Source organism: Sparus aurata, chromosome 1 (assembly GCF_900880675.1).
Source record: "Sparus aurata chromosome 1, fSpaAur1.1, whole genome shotgun sequence".
Classification (NCBI taxonomy): Eukaryota; Metazoa; Chordata; class Actinopteri; order Spariformes; family Sparidae; genus Sparus; species Sparus aurata.
Genome location: NC_044187.1, coordinates 39,060,213 through 39,076,629, shown reverse-complemented (window position 1 = coordinate 39,076,629; position 16,417 = coordinate 39,060,213). Strand labels below are relative to the sequence as shown.

The window sequence follows — 16,417 nt, the reverse complement described above, 5'->3', positions numbered from 1 at the left end:
GTTATTGAATGTGAACCAACTCCTCTGCCCTGAGTGAGTGAGTGACACAGCATCACTTTCAGCACAGTACGTGAACGAGAATCACGTCCTCAGCGACAGTTCTCTTTGTGCAGTAGGTTCGCGAATCATGAAGGAATCACAGCGCAAACGTGAATCACGTCCTCACAGTTCTCTGTGTGAGTCGCGGCAGTTCCACTCCCGGCCAGCATGCCTGCGGCTGAGCTTAACTGAACTGACAAAGGAACGAATCAGTTCATGAAGTGATTCTGTTCACTTCGTTCACACAACGACACGTTCACGATCGACACAACACTACAGAGAATGTGTTTAAAGCTCATAGAAACAAAAACTGCACTAAATGAGTGTTACTGGCAAGAACATATCGGTTCATTGAAATGACACACACACATGCAATCTGGATTATGATATGCAAATATTATACGTGATAGACTGAGATGGCCATAAAGGACTTGTATTACTTTAAAGTAAAGTTCATACATAATTTTCTCCTGATTAATCTTAAGACATCCTCAAACTAAGTAGAATCTAACTCAGCTGCATATCGCTGCATTTCACTGCAAGATGTAGAAAACCCACTTTCAACAGGCCTCATACTACTTAAAACTGCTGATCATATTTGAATATGATCCATTAGCAAGAGATAGAAAGCAGTGTGGTCAGACTGTATACAATGAAAGCAACAGCAGTCATAACTGGAAGGCTGTGTCTTCACCGTCAGTCAGAAACCCTACTCGTTGCAGTTGGCTGTCACTTACAGTTCTGTTGTTCGTTGTTTTGCTGTTCTTTAGACGGAGCACATTAGAGTGATATAAAGCTTTGTCAATAGAAGTATGTATTAAATATTCACAAAAACTCAAACTGACACTTCCCAAAAAACATCTCCGTTGGTCTGCCTGACATGTAATCCCCCCAGAGATACCATATTACATCATATAGCTCTGAAGCTCTCAAAGTGAAACTCTCGCAAAAAATCAACCAAGGCTTTATTTGCGATTGAATATGAGTCAAACCTTCGTGTAAAAGCATATTTTAAGATTTACCGTAGTTTAATTTTTGGGCAAGCTAATTTTCAATGGGGCTTTTACGCTAGCAATGTTTAAAAACTCCTAACAGTTAAGTTTGTGACCAAACAGGCAGGCTTGAGAAACGGTCCACCATTACTCCTCTGCCTGTTAGGTCACACTCGGGGATCGACACTTTATGTCTGCCATGACGGTGGCGCGCCAGAGGTGCTACTGCTAATGTGAGTTGTCCAAAGACCTTCTTTTTAGTAAACTCTGTGTACACAAACAATTTTCTCAATGCTCGTGTTCGTGTGTAGAGACCCTGGTGATACTACGAGCAAAGTTTCATGTTGTGTCGAGCCTTCTTAATTTTTTAAAAATAGCGATTTTGATGCTAGCGTAAAAGTGCCCCTGCACCCCATTGAAAATTAGCTTGCCCAAAAACGAAACTACGGTAAATCTTAAAAGTGCCCCTTTCGTCGTAAATATGCTTTTACACGAAAGTTTTACTCATATTCAATTGCAAATAAAGCCTTGGTTGCTTTTTGGCGAGAGTTTCACTCTAAGGGGGTGTTTGTTTTGTTTGCAGGGAACAGATCATGGCCTAATTTTTTCCTAATCATTAAACAAAGTAAAAGTACCATTAGGAGGTAGCCCTCACTCTCAACTGGACCTGAAAACCAAGCCTTGTAGCTGAAGTGGGGAGAAGAACACTGGGTTAACTCACCATTTATTACGGTTACATAACGATACACACATGGAGGTGATGGACTGGAAATGGAGTCCAGAGAGACCAATTAACAAACAATTTCATGAGGGCCTGAAACTAATTTCTCCTTTTTGTTTACACTTACACTCTCCTCATCTCTGCACAAATCATACCTCTGTTCTTACCACTAACCTTCAACTCTAATCAGCAACCCATTTTTTTCTTCAGTGACCTCTGAGGACCACGGCATTTTGTTTTTCTAACCTGTAATCACTTAGCTGTCCTCCCACATCACTCTCTAGTTTACTGTTATTCAAAGCCTGATTTGAGAATCCTTTCTCTAGGGAAAGTCATTCAAGTTATCAGATATTCACCGGTCTTACCAATATTTAATACATACATAAAACACAACAAATTGTAAAAAATTAAACCACTTAAAGATTAATTTCAATATACGGTCCTGATCTGCGACTCAGATTTTTCCTTGTGAACATCTTGTTCAGGTTGGCAAAGAAAAAAAAATGTTGTTGTGCTTTCTGGTACAAACTTCTGTATAACCAAGTGGCAACCTCAGAGGCTGAATAATGAAGCCAGTGCGCAAGTACCAAACACTTGTGACTGGAGCTGGAGAGGAAATGTACTTTACTTCATGGCCCCAACATTACAGAGTAGGAGAGAATGGTCAGAGGTTGGCCTGAATTCAAACAAACAGACACACACACACCCCCTCGTTTTGTGCTGTTGTTTAAAGATGCAAATTTTGTTCTGGGATGGACAGGTCCTGGGCCTCAGATGAGCCGTCATTGTATCATATGGTCCATCACTGCTGGTGTGGGTCCTATTGGCAACAGCTCAGCAGTCATACCATTGTTAGCAATGCAATGGCAGAGGCAACAATACCCAAACAGTCTTTAGAATGATCCACCATGTGGGACCAGAGCCCCTCAAACATAACTGCTTACATTACAAGTTTCACATTACATAAGCCATCTCAATTCAACTGTTTGAGATAAAAATAAAATGGAAAACAGTATGGTAATTCATTACAACAGTACAATGATTCTCTGTTTCCCAATGCAGACACATGTCCATCATTTCAGATTGTGAAGAAAATCTACTGAAGCTATCTGCTCAGTTCATCTGACTCTATTTGATTAATTCATGATGTAAGAGAATGCAGAGTCTGTGCTGATGGTTTTTTGTTTCACTGGGGCTCACAGCCAACCAGGGAGCTTGTTAGCAGGCAGCAGGCTTACCTTTCCCTCATACGGGCACATGGCGAGGGTCACAACTGCATCACATCACAGCAACACACAAACAGCGCCACTATCACTGCAAGCACGCACGCACGCACACACACACACAGTCAGACAATCAACATGATACATACATGGATAATAACAGCTAGTTATGAAACACACACACAGAGTGGCATGGCTACTGAAAGACAGCAGTGGAAGAAACTATCAGCCTCTCACTGCATCACATTTGGAGGACACTTCCAATGCTACAAAACTGGTTGCCATAGAAATAAACAGACTGCTTAGTCATTCTGACAAAGATGAACGTGACTGTGTGACTTAGTAACTAGCTTGTGTCATTGTGCTTGAGAGAGGGTAATCATATAGAGATCAATGATTGTCAGAAACTGTACAAAATATGTTGAGTCATTGTTGAAAGAAAAATGTAGCACTACAGAGTAACAAGAGCAACCCGAAGGGACAGAGTAGTGTGCAGAGTGCAACAAAAGGCACTAGATGGAGAAACAAAGCTGGTTGGCTGGCTGCCAGTCCGATCAGGGCTGGTCCTGAGGTTATCAGTGTATTGTAGATCGAGCAGTTATATAAGCAGCTAGCTGTCGCTCTCCAGCTCTGACAACACAGATCAATACCTGGATACATGACAGTGGATCAGGATTAATTTGGACTGTAGCCTATTGGCTACAGACACACATGAGGGTATGTTAACTAGGACAGCCTATATAGAAGAATAGAAAAGGCTATCAAAAAATAAACACTTGCAATAATTTATAGTAGAACACAGACTTATGATGGGTCAGTCATTCTTCATATCCCTCCATATTGGGACACAACAATCTTTTAAAAAAAAAAGCAATGTTACAATTGTACCATTCCTCCTATTAACTACTATCACCAGGTGCTCAATAACTCTGCTTTCTGTACCAAGTTTGAACAACTTCCTGTGCGTGCTACCCCAGGGGATTATTGTTTTGTCACTACTGAACTTTACTACCATCAACTGGACATTAAGATGTACAACACTCACTGCGTTTACATGACACTCAAGAAAACCGAATTACTGCGTTAGTCTGACTATGATCGGATTTTTAAGATGCATGTATACACCTTTGTCTGACTAAAATCGGACCAGATCAGATTTCTCATAGTCGAATTACACCACGTAGATTATTCGATTGATAGTCGCATTATTACCTGCATGTATACGTTTCCAGCGGATCGGATCGGATTTTGCGTTCTGCGCAGGCGCGAGATTTTCCCCCGGGGCCGTGAGCCGGAAGTAGACGGGCGGGGGCGGCGGCGAAATCACCGCAAGAAAGAGCGCCAGAGTGCACATAGTTTGTGTAATTATCATGTACACCATATACGAAGTGTACAAAGATGTAGCTTCGTCTCGCTCTTCGTACGCCATCTTTCTTGAATGCCGAGGCAGCTGGTGACGTAAAGAGGTCAGCCGGAGGTGGCTCTGTTACACTAGTTGAAATGGGCACAGCGCCACCTAGCGTACCGGGGTATGACATGCTTTCGGCCAGTAATTCGATTTTCTCACTGGCATGTATACTCGGATAATTGCAGTTGTCCAATTGAGCAGCATAGTCGAACTATGGCTGTAATCTGACTAAGCTGTGCATGTAAACGCACTGATTGATTTTGCCAAGGCAAAAAATTGTGAAGTTATTTATTTATTCATTCAACCTCAGCTAGTACTAGTACTGCTCTCCAAAGAGTTTTCCATCATTGAAAAACATAGATCAGAATACGTGATCTGCCCATACACGGTCAAAAACATTCACAGTCTGAGATATACCATGGCGTTAGTTTGTGATCCAAACTTCTTGTAAAATGCGATAATGTTCTGTAGAACACCATCACCTGTCAATTGAGTTGCTCAACCTCAACTGGCAGCCCCTTAAAGGAGGTTTTTGGTTTGAAGACATTTTTTGCAGTGTATAACATATATTGTTTAATTATCATTCATATCTCAGTGTTTCTACACTGCTCCTGTGAGGCTTCTCTCTGCCTCTGTGTGATTTGTTAGATATATATCAGTGCTTTTCAAAAGCTGAAGGATCCTGTTTATACAGACTGAGCCTCCTCTGCAAAAAGCGACGCCTTGGCTCCGGCTGCTCAACTTCATCCTTAGCAGGTTATGTCATCCTCCATGTTATTAATCCATCACTGGTTACAAACGGCTCCACCAAGGATCTGAAGCGACTAACTGATGTTAGAGTGAGCAAGGATATTGTCTTTGCTCTCAATCATCTCTTCATAATGAAGACTTTATAAATAATAAAGTGTTTTATTCAGCTCTGTGTGGGTCTCTATATTAAACTACATTTAAACAATGAAAGCTGCAAACCCACCACATGCAGTTCAGTGAAACAATGTTTGGACTGAACATACATTGTGCGGAGATTTGGTTACATTGCAATAATCTCAACAAAGCATCTGGAAACCATCAAACCCTCCATCTTCAAAGACTACAGAGAGAAGACTGTAGGACTGCTTTGTATCTTTATAACAGAACCATCACTCTGGCATCAGCTCGTTATTATTTTAATTAAAAACCTAATGGTTTTCTCACTGTGAAAAAACGTGCAAGAGTTTGTCCTTGACTTACATTCTGAAACATGGTAAGTCTTTGCTATAGGCAAAAGTTTGGATACTTGAAAAATCAACTACCAAACGTAGTCCTTTACAACAAGGGTAACTACTACAGTGTAGTAATTCCATTATCCATTTCCGTTAATTCCATTGACTTATTAGACTACTATGTTAAATGAATAACTTGTTTTTTTTTTCTTTTGCACCAGCCAACATCTCAAAGAACATGGACTTATGACCCAATACAGACACACACACACACACACATTGATTCCATGCATAACGGGTGCCACGGTCATGACTTACTGTTCTCTCTCCTCAGGCTGCACTGCCGCTCGCTCACACTTCGTTCTTCAGACTGACATGCATTTGGCTGGCTGTCCTCACACACATACACACTTGATCCTCCTCCTCACATACTCACACATACCCATCGCTGTACTGCTCTGCACGTTCGTGCGTTGTGTCTTATCCCCTCACAGCTGTGACTAAGTGTGTGTGTGAGCACAAGCGAGGGAAGACTACGCAGGCCGTGACGATGGACGAGGAAGGGAGGGGGGAGACGGGTCGATGGAGGGAGAGAGAGAGGGAGATACACCTTCCCTTTTTGGTTCTGAAACACGAGCATGCTGCTCAGTGCTGCAGTAACAAGAACCGTGTTTGAGAGTGTGTGTGTGTGAAATACAAACTGATTCTGGCACATGAATATGGCAAAAAAGAAACATTCTTTAACACAAACACACATCTCCCTCAAGGACTAGTATGGGAGGGGATTGTTAGTCCCATGTCTGTTTACATAGAGTGGTGTGTGTGTGTGTGTGTGTGTGTGTGTGTGTGTGTGTGTGTGTGTGTGTGTGTTAGTGTGAGTGTGTGTGCCAGGTAACCTTACCCTGAACCTCCCTCCACCCCCAAAAAAAGTAGGAGGGGCCAGATGTGGTAGGTCCAAGGGTTGGCTGTTGCGGAGCTGCACGGGGCCCCCTCCCAGTTATTGGCTGCAGGAGGGGGAAACAGAGAGGAAGATTTTGGACTGAAGAAGAATGGGGCGATGAGAGGAATGGAAAAGAAACTCATGCAATCTGATGGAGAAGAGGGGGAGGGGTAGAGAAGGCACTGATGAGCCAATGAAAGGCGCAATCCATGTAAGACTACAAGTTGGCCATTTTAGTCCTGCCAATAGAATGAATAATAAAACCAGTGGATTGGCAAAGGCTTGGATGGATCCAAACACTGCACTGCTATTGGTGGACTTTTTTACAGTAATAATGACTGCATACACGTTATATCCTACAATCTACGGCTAAACTGTCTTGAGTTTTACCAGCTAAAACTCAAGACAGGTTTTTACAAGGACACTGGCACACACACCGACACACACACAGTTTCCTTGACTAATTCAGTCACTCTAATAGTGTGATGAGCTACCTGGAGAATCTATTCTGTGAAAAGAGGTCTGGTTACAAATGAACTTTTTTGAGCTTTGACAATTGGCATGGCTGTAAATTAGGCATGTCCAAACTATTCCACAAAGGGCCGGTGTGGCTGCAGGTTTTCTTTTTAACCAGGCAGCAGCACACCAGACCCGAATGATCTAAGTCTTCAGAAAGTTGATTGGTCAAACTCTGTGACTGGTTGGAACAAAAACCTGCAGCCACACCGGCCCTTTGTGGAATAGTTTGGACATGCCTGCTGTAAATGGAAACGGATAGGAAGCAAAAGTTTGGCTTGATTATGGGACTATTTAATGTAAACATTTCACTGTTGTATCTCACACACACACTTTTATTGTTTGGTTAACTCAGACCTCCAGAATCTGAGAAAAAATGTACTACTTAATGAAAACTGGCATCATCTGGTCAGTGGGTGATGAAGAAACATAACCTTTGTGTTCTACAGGTCTATCACAACAGGCCCAAGCCATCTATTGTATTTGAGTTTATAAAGAGTATTCACGTTTTTATAATGGTGAAAAGATGGCCACCAGTTTAAAAGATGTGGAAGAAATTCTTAAGGTGTTATGGTCTTTGTAGCTAAAATGTGACAGTGGTAGCACCTGCCTCCATCACTGAGCAGTCTCAAGTTACGGATATGGAGTTATGGATGAGAGACCGCAATTGATCAATCATCAAAAATGGTCATTTTGAATGTTTCTACATCCAATAAGAGTAAGGGACAAAGAACATTAAATAAAGAGTCACACCGACAGAACAATAAGAGCCAGACTGGAAAATAAAAATGTCATTTAAAGGTGAAAGAGAACAGTATTATACTGTAAAACCAGGCACCACTGCATTTGTATACATAAGAAGTCAATAATCTGCAACCTTTGGACAGGCATACTGGGATTAAATACACTGATTGTGTAATTAAAGTGGGCACTCTGCAACAGAACTCCCTGCCGAAAAATTATTGGATCCAGCTTGGGTGACTGAGCAATCCACTGGCCCAGTGAAGCCAATAACACTACTTCATGTTATTCATTGTGACGTGAGTGAGAGACTGAGATCAATATTTAACAAAGCCAAGCTTGTGGTGTTAAAGGATTAATTGTGATAAAATCATGAAGTATTGTTCTTACAGTTTCTCTCAATTGCTAAAACACTAAACCCTGATGTCTGAACCAATTTCTCTGTTGCCTGAACCCACTGATTGAATCAATCACTCTTTTGGCAAAATCATGAGCACTTTCACCTGTTTAGACACAGCTTCCCAACACATTTTCATTGTGATGCACCTGTGCTGCATAATGGTGAGCACAGGTGGCAAAAGTCAAACACAATTAAAGCACGGGTGTCACCACTTGAACACAACAACTCAAAATTGATCACACTTGTGGCTAATGATGTGAGGGAATATATAAAGCCAGTTCAGAGAGCACTGGTTTGTGAGGCACTACAATGGATAGAAATCTGAGAGGAAGAGTTCGTGTGAGAGGAGGTCGAGGTGGTCAAGGTGGTCAAGGTGGTCAAGATGGTCGAGGTGGTCAAGGTGGTCAGCGAAGACAAAGAACAGTAATATCTGATGAAATCAGAGCTACTGTGATTGACCATGTTCTTGTCCATGGTATGAGCATGAGGGAGGCCGGACAAAGGGTACAACCAAACATCAGTAGATTCACTGTGTCCACCATAATCCGAAGATTTAGAGAAGAGAACAGGTAATTATCTTTTTTGACATTATAGTACAGTATGTAAATGTTGAGAGCAAATTACTGTATGACATATTACAGTATATACTGTACCACAGTATACTGTAAGTAAATATATGTTTCAGTACATCACTGTGCCAATGTACTGTAGTATTGTAATGGAGGGTTAGTCTAACTGTTTGTAGGCCTAGTATTCCATGTATATTTTTTGTAACTGCATGTTCTCTTTTTGTAGAATTGAAAGACTGCCACATGGGGGTGGGAGGACAGGTATGTTCTCCCCACACCAAGAGACCCTGATTGTTGATATGGTCTGTGAGGACAATGCCATTAAACTGCGTGAAATTCAGCAGAAGATCATTGAAGACCATGCAAATTTTGAGGGTATCAGCAGTGTCAGCCTCACTACTGTTGATCGTGTCCTCAAGCGCAACAGACTGCGCATGAAACAGCTGTACAGAGTGCCCTTTGATCGGAACTCAGACAGAGTCAAAGAGCAAAGATTCCAGTATGTACAGGTTGGTATATATCCAGACACATTCAATGTTGATTACTGTAAGTAGTGATTTACTGTAGTGGCCTAAATCACTTTTTCTGTATCACTTACAAAACTATATCTATTTCTACAGAGAGTTTTTCAACTGGATGCAATGGAAAGACCCCATGAATACATCTACATGGATGAAGCTGGGTTCAATCTCACCAAAAGGAGAAGGAGAGGCCGTAATGTCATTGGACATCGGGCAATTGTTGGTGTCCCTGGGCAGCGTGGTGGCAATGTCACATTATGTGCTGCCATCAGCAATCATGGGGTTGTCCACCAACATGCCAACCTGGGGCCCTACAATACTCACCAGCTCCTCATTTTCCTTAACAACATGCAAGATGCTCTGTTGGGGCAGCAGGATGAGCATCCCATGTATGTTGTTGTGTGGGACAATGTGAGCTTTCACAGAGCCCTCCAGGTAAGAGAGTGGTTCAATATGAACCAAGGCTTTATAAATCTTTGCCTCCCACCATACTCCCCCTTCCTAAACCCAATTGAGGAATTCTTCTCCTCATGGCGGTGGAAGGTCTACGACCGGCAACCTTAAACCAGGGTAAATCTCCTCCAAGCCATGGAATTAGCCTGTGGTGACATAGGTGTGGAGGCATGCCAAGCCTGGATACGGCATGCCAGGGGTTTTTTCCCCCGTTGCCTGGCCAGGCAAAATGTGGCATGTGATGTGGATGAGGTCCTGTGGCCTGACCCAGTACGGAGACATGATGCTGTGGCTGAGTAATGCACTTATGTGTATATTTTTGTACTTTATTTTTTACATGGGCTTACTGTACACAAGTGGCAAATGCATACGATTTCTGTTTGTTTTGCTCAAGTGCTACGTGTACTGTAAATGCACAAGATTTCTGTTTTTTGTCTTTTTGTACAAGTGCTAAATGCACAGGTTTTTTGTTTTGCAACATGCATTCAGCTTCATGTCCTGAGCATTGTGTTTTCTATTTTTCTATGTAGTGTTTAGTGACTGCTCAGTAGTGTTTTTAATTTTGATTGACTTGGGGCACGATTTGACAACAAAGTTCAGTTTTGGGCACAGATTGAACTGTTTTGAGGTGAAAGTTTGGTTTTGCAAGAAGAGTCTGAGGTTTTGTGAATGTAGCTTGAAAATTGGGGTTTGTGTTCACAGTTTAGAGAAAAGGAGAGAAGCTTTCAAGAAATGTGTCTTAGCAATCGAGAAAAACTGTAATGTTAAAGCACATTTACTGCAGAGTTCAGTCCAGTTGTGAGGAGCTACTCAGATCCCTTAAAGGAGTTATCACCCGGAGATCGCAATTTCTCTCGTTAAATCATGCATATTGGTGTTGGACCTCTGTTGAAACTTGCCTGAAAAGCTGGAGTTTGAAAGTGGCTAATTGTTTTCGCTTTGGCTGTTTTTCCGAACAGGGATAGCGCACAATAGTGCGCGTTCCTAAAGCACGAGATTTTGACTCTGCTCCTGTGGTGACGTTACCACAGGAGGCTACTTGCATATGCATCAGCTCACAGCCGTCCTCAGCCAGAATTTGAGTGAGCACGCCGAATCTGCTTATTTCTCTGTCATTTTCACGCCATACATCGTCACCGCCAGCATTAAAACTCAGGTCTTACATGTAAAACACGAGTGTGAAAAGTAAGAAGGAAAAAAAAAGAATTTACCATTCAGAGACATCCTGCCGTAAACGTGTCTCTTCCACCGTCTCTGCCTCTTCACTCTCCCGTTCGGGTTCCGACTCCGGCTCGTACATAAATGCCTGAATTCCGTAAGGTTCGTCATTTAGTGTGTGCGCCATGACAGGGGGCTGTTTATGTTTTGGAGTCTGTGTGTGCATGCAGGCTCGCCCCCCATTCCGGCTCTGTCCTTCCTGCGGCCAATCAACGTGCGCCTCATTACATATTAATACAATGCACATCCGGACCGGTCAAAACCTCGCGCATAATCTCGCGTGAGAAAGTCGCGGTATGAAAAAGTGTCAGAACAAGCTCTATGTTTGATTTTTTATTTTTATTTTTTTTTTTTCTAATAAGTTTTAAGAATTGATCCAAAGCGATCCAAGAGGGACTGGATATGTAAAAACCAGGTGATGACTCCTTTAAGGATAGTAAGCAGTTCTCTAGAAAGAAAGTTGATAGTTAAGTCTCATTTTCAGGTTGTGAAATATTGCTGTCTGGTTTGGTGTCCTTGCTAAAAAGGGTAAAAACACCATCACGGTGTAAAGGTATAGAAGTCATGCTTTTGAAATTCCAATCAAGTTAAAGAACATGAGTATTACCGGCAAAAATTGACAAATGCATTACAAGTAGGCTAAAATAGGCTAACATAAGCTGGCACTTCTATTAGTCCTCCAATGTGAGTAATCAGCATGAGAACTATGTTGGGAATCGATTAAACATGGGTTACTATGATTCATTAATGAACACGGGGCACCATCCTTAAGTCAGGGATCAATATCAAATGATATCCTTAGTCTCAAAGCCTGAAATTAATCAAATTGTCAATATTAGGAACATTTCAATAATTAGATACGAGTGAAGGCGTAAATCCATGCACTGACCATCTCAACCAGCTGTTATTATAATGTGGGATTCTGCAAAATAATCAGACACTGCACAGTTATAATATATACAGTGTTTATTGAAGATTTCTCCAAAACACAAACCACCTACTTATAACAACAGAAAAAAAAAAAAAAAACGTGTGTTTGTGTCGCAGAAAGTCCCTTGTAAAGACTACAAAGATGGCGGAACGTGGCTTGGGAAGTCCAGACTACAAAATTGATGGGTGCGACTCATTGGAGAGGCTACAGGAGATGCCAAACATGACTTGGCGAAGTCACATGAGAACGGGAATTCCGAGGAGATGATTCCGATTCAACTGAATCATATACCTGGAATTCAAAAATGGCGGCAGTGAATGTGTCGACCCAAGGCGATTACTACACATGCGTGCGAAGTTTGAACAAAGGCTTTGGCTTCGTGTGCAGTTTTATTGCACGCGAGGTGAAAGTGGAGGGATAATACCCACAGTTTCAAAAAGGTAGTCAGGCTACCGAGAGGATTCCGCCTCTGAAGTCAATAAAGGGAATATCGATAGACGCACGTGTCTTGTGTTATAGCGGGGTTATTCACTATAAGTTTCCAACCGATCGCTCATAAGCTTACGTGTGTATATATTACCCAGGATGTGTAGGTAGGTGTGGGTGTGCAGGTGTGTGAGTTAGTAAAAGGAAAGAAGCTAAGCGTGCACTTAGCAGACAACAAAGAATAACACAACAACCATGGTGGTGCACAGCGGTCGTCTCTCCCACAACCAGTGACTGGCAAGTGAATCGAGGTTCATTAATCATCCGCCTATTGAGCCGTAATGCGACGCACTGTGATCACACACGGCGGCCAAAGCTACACAAGCTATCCACTGAGTGAATCAGCATGAATGAGCGAACGTAATAACAGTACAGTAGACCATACGCAGGACTCGGCAGTCCCTTCGCAACAAATGTAAGCACAACAAAAACGCACTATATACCACCTGTTTCTGCCCAAACAGTAGCCCCTTACTTGGGTGTGTCCCGTCTGACTCAAAACTCCAACTCGTTTTGGATGCAGTGCGGGATCACCTGTAGCGTCCTAACAGCCGATGATGCAGGCTGCTGTCAAACAGCGAGATCGATAAGAGTGAAGGACCAGACCTCGTGGTTCCATCTCCTTCTGAAGATAATTTCTTCCTTCTGCAGGTGGTGAGGAACAACTGGGTTGTGCAGTGTTCCTCTATGGATCCGAAACAATAATAAAGAATATTCTAACAAAAGCAGTCTCTGTCTTATCCAGCGAGGAAGGAACTGTAGCCTAGGTCAAGCAAAGTAAAAAAAAAAAAGTTTCTCAAAGTACACTCTTACAGTAACTGCTGAATGAAACCAGAGTCTCTTCACAGCATCACGTTACCCTGGAAATGTAACATGCAGAGGGGTCTCCTGACCTTTACACTCTGACTGACATCATGGTCATCCTGTTGGAGTTTTATGGGCAGCGGCCAATAGGTTGAAAGGTTTTGAGGATGGGTTTGACTTACAGTATGTCAGACCTTTTGGCCATTGGCTCAGTTCCTTTGTTCCTGAACTCCTCAACTTCAAAATGGCTCGACTTCGCGGCTTTAAAATTACCAGGATCTTCCCCGTTGTTATGATCCTGGGGGTCATAATTTGTATTTATTCTTGTTTGTATTTGTCTGTGTTGTTTTCTCCCTCCCTGTCAAGAGGGGGTGCTGTGTTCACTGTTTCTGTCCAAAAAAGGTACCAGTGCAGGTGGAGGCTGCGGATTGGGTAAAAATCCTGAAGGCTGCTGATTGGTGGAATCCAACTGACGGGACATTTAAAAGTGGAGCCTGCAGCAGACCTTGCGTCTCTCTCTCTCTCTCTCACTCACATCGCTGGCTTGATTTTGTGACAAATTGCAAACTTGATGCCCGTTGTTGTTGCAGAGATTTTGTATCTCTTTTGTAAAATATTGTAAATATTGTAAATGTTCATAATTCTAATATTCAGTTCAGTTTTAGTAGGGGTGAGTTACCTTTTTCTTTGTGCATCCTTTCTCCTGTTTTTGGTTAGGGAGTGAAGTAAGAAAACCTGTATTTTTGTTGACTTTTGTTTTGGGTTAGGATAGTGAGTTTTAAAACTCGGCTTGTTTTGTTTATTGTTTTAGGTATTGCTCACCCTGAAGTCTATTTTCGTTTGGGTAAATAAATTCCCCTTATTTCTGACTACATCTGTTGGTTTTGGTGGTTTATTCTTGGGGGTGGGAAAGGGAGAGATCACTATGTTATGTTCTGGTATTCCCTCGTGTTTTGATGTCGGATTAATTCAGTTGTTTCTCCGTTAGTTTGTTTTGCATATTTCTGGCGGACACCATTTCATTTAGTGGCACAATGGAATTTGATTTAGATGGTTTTGTTAGGCAACCTATGCTAGAGCAACTTAATAATTGCAGAAAGGTGGATTTGATGCTCATTGCATATAAGGTGCAAGTGCCTCCCAGCGTTAAAAAGGAGGAGCTGAGGCAGCTCCTGGTGGAGAAGTTGTCGGAGAGGGAATTGTACGGTGGCCCTGAAGTGCAAAACACAACAGCAAATCAGAAAACACAAATGCAAATCAAAAAACACAAACGCAAATCAAAAAACACAAACGCAAATCAGAAAACACAACGGCAAATCAGAAAGCACAACGGCAAATCAGAAAACACAACGGCAAATCAGAAAGCACAACGGCAAATCAGAAAACACAACGGCAAATCAGAAAGCACAACGGCAAATCAGAAAACACGACGGCAAATCAGAAAACACAACGACAAATCAGAAAGCACAACGGCAAATCAGAAAACACAACGGCAAATCAGAAAGCACACCGCAAATCAGAAAACACAAACGCAAATCAGATAACACAACGATGTTAACCAAACTGGAAGAGGAAGGTACCCTCGGGCGACAGGAATCGTCGCTGATTGGACTGGTCTGTCCTTTGAACCGGAAGGACACGGTTTACATGTTTTCAAAATAAGAGCGCTGCCGGTGACAACTTACATGCTGCTATTAAAGAATATTGTGATGCAAGACATGGATATGATGATGTTTGATGTTTTATGATGTTTCACCTTATTCGGCCATAAGCGGTCATATTGACCGCACATCATTTTGCGTGGTTTCCTGCTTTTATTGTCTCTTGTCTCTAACTTTGTCAGCGGTCTCCAGCTGTGCTGCTTTGTGAATTTACTTGTAAGTTAATTATTACAGAGTTGTATTATATCGCCTGTTTGGCGCCACGGGCAAACAAAAACGGGAGTTCCCCCCTCTGTGAAACAGCGAGCGGGGCTGTTCAACATGAAGGTATTAAAGTGATGCGACTCTGACTGTGTACCAGGGAAAGCCGAGGAAGAATGTCTGCATCCTGAGCACCGTGCACACAGCTGTGGGCACCTTCAGGCGAAGGCAAAACCAGGGTCTGTGATTTACTACAACAACACCAAGTACGGCGAGGACGTCCTGGACCAGATGGCGAGGGCGTACTCTGTCAGAGGCGGTACGGAAGATGAACAGTGGCGGTCTTCTATAACATCCTCGACCTGGCTGGATCAATGCCCGCATCTTATTCAAGGAGCACCAGCAGCAGGAGAGCCCGGAGGAAAGTCCTGCAGCAGCTGTCAGAGGAGCTGAGGGCAGAATACATGGAGGGGAAAGCGGCCACGGCAGTCGGCACAAGGTGGGCAGCAGCGGAAGCAACCACCGCAGCAGCAGCAGGCACGGAGACGGAGGCAGTGCCGGTCCGAAAGTACTGCAAACAGAACCAAACGTTGGACACTTGAAATGCCACAAGCCCGTGTGTGGTAACTGTGCAAGGAGAGCGGAGGTAATCTGCGGACCAGTGACCACAACGGCTTTTTTTTTGTTTAGATCAGCTGGTTTTTTAATTTATATTATTAAGTATTGAAAAAAAAAATTTCGCAATCAAATACTGTATATTACCATATAATAGCCGGGTTTCAATCAACCGCCGGGTCCCCTTTAAACGTTGGGTGCAGGTGTATATTTTGATAAATAACCGCCGGTTCCAAATAAATCCCTGGTCTAAGTTATTTTTTTTTTTAAATCAAGGAAGAAGGCGTGACCACTGACACGGCACGTTTTTCTTCTTCGCCTTTTTCAAGTGTTATGCTTTCAGTCAGTCATCACATTGATGTTCGCCATGGCTCCAGCGCAGAAAGGAAAACAGAAATACGACTTGAAATTCTAACTTTCAGTCATAAAATATGCTGAAGAAAACTTGGGAGAAGCAGCCGCAAGACGTTTCTGCGTTTGAGTGTTGTGTTGACAAAAGGAGAACAAAGTTTAACTACAGTGCTGTAATCATACTTTTAAAAAATGTAAATGTTGTAGTCATACCGATTTAATAAAAGAATTTGAGTAAATGACCATATTTTCCTGGTTTTTCTGAGCAAGATTTTTGTAAGGAAGGAATTAAACGCCTGTCCCAAATTGCAGCCTGGTCCCAAATAAACGCCTGGTCTGTTAGGTGATTGAAACAAATAAACGCCCCGGCTATTATTTGGAAATTTACGGTATGTTACTTTTGATTTTAAGAATGTTCTCTATTA

The 16,417-nt window shown here is 42.4% G+C and overlaps 1 protein-coding gene across 5 annotated transcripts in view; it reads right to left on the bottom strand.

Moving 5' to 3' along the window:
* Positions 1 to 16,417, bottom strand: part of LOC115588334 (polycystic kidney disease protein 1-like 3) — a 112,000-nt gene that overhangs the window by 59,522 nt on the left and 36,061 nt on the right. The window contains exon 3 of one of the 5 annotated variants that reach the window (XM_030430617.1): positions 6,487 to 6,589. The exons of 2 other annotated variants lie outside the window; for them this stretch is intronic. The gene's annotated coding sequence lies outside the window, so the exon portion shown is untranslated. Of the gene's footprint in view, positions 1 to 5,903; positions 6,117 to 6,486; positions 6,590 to 16,417 lie in introns of those variants that run through there. 2 more of the 5 variants (XM_030432013.1, XM_030429242.1) reach the window with 2 other exon arrangements.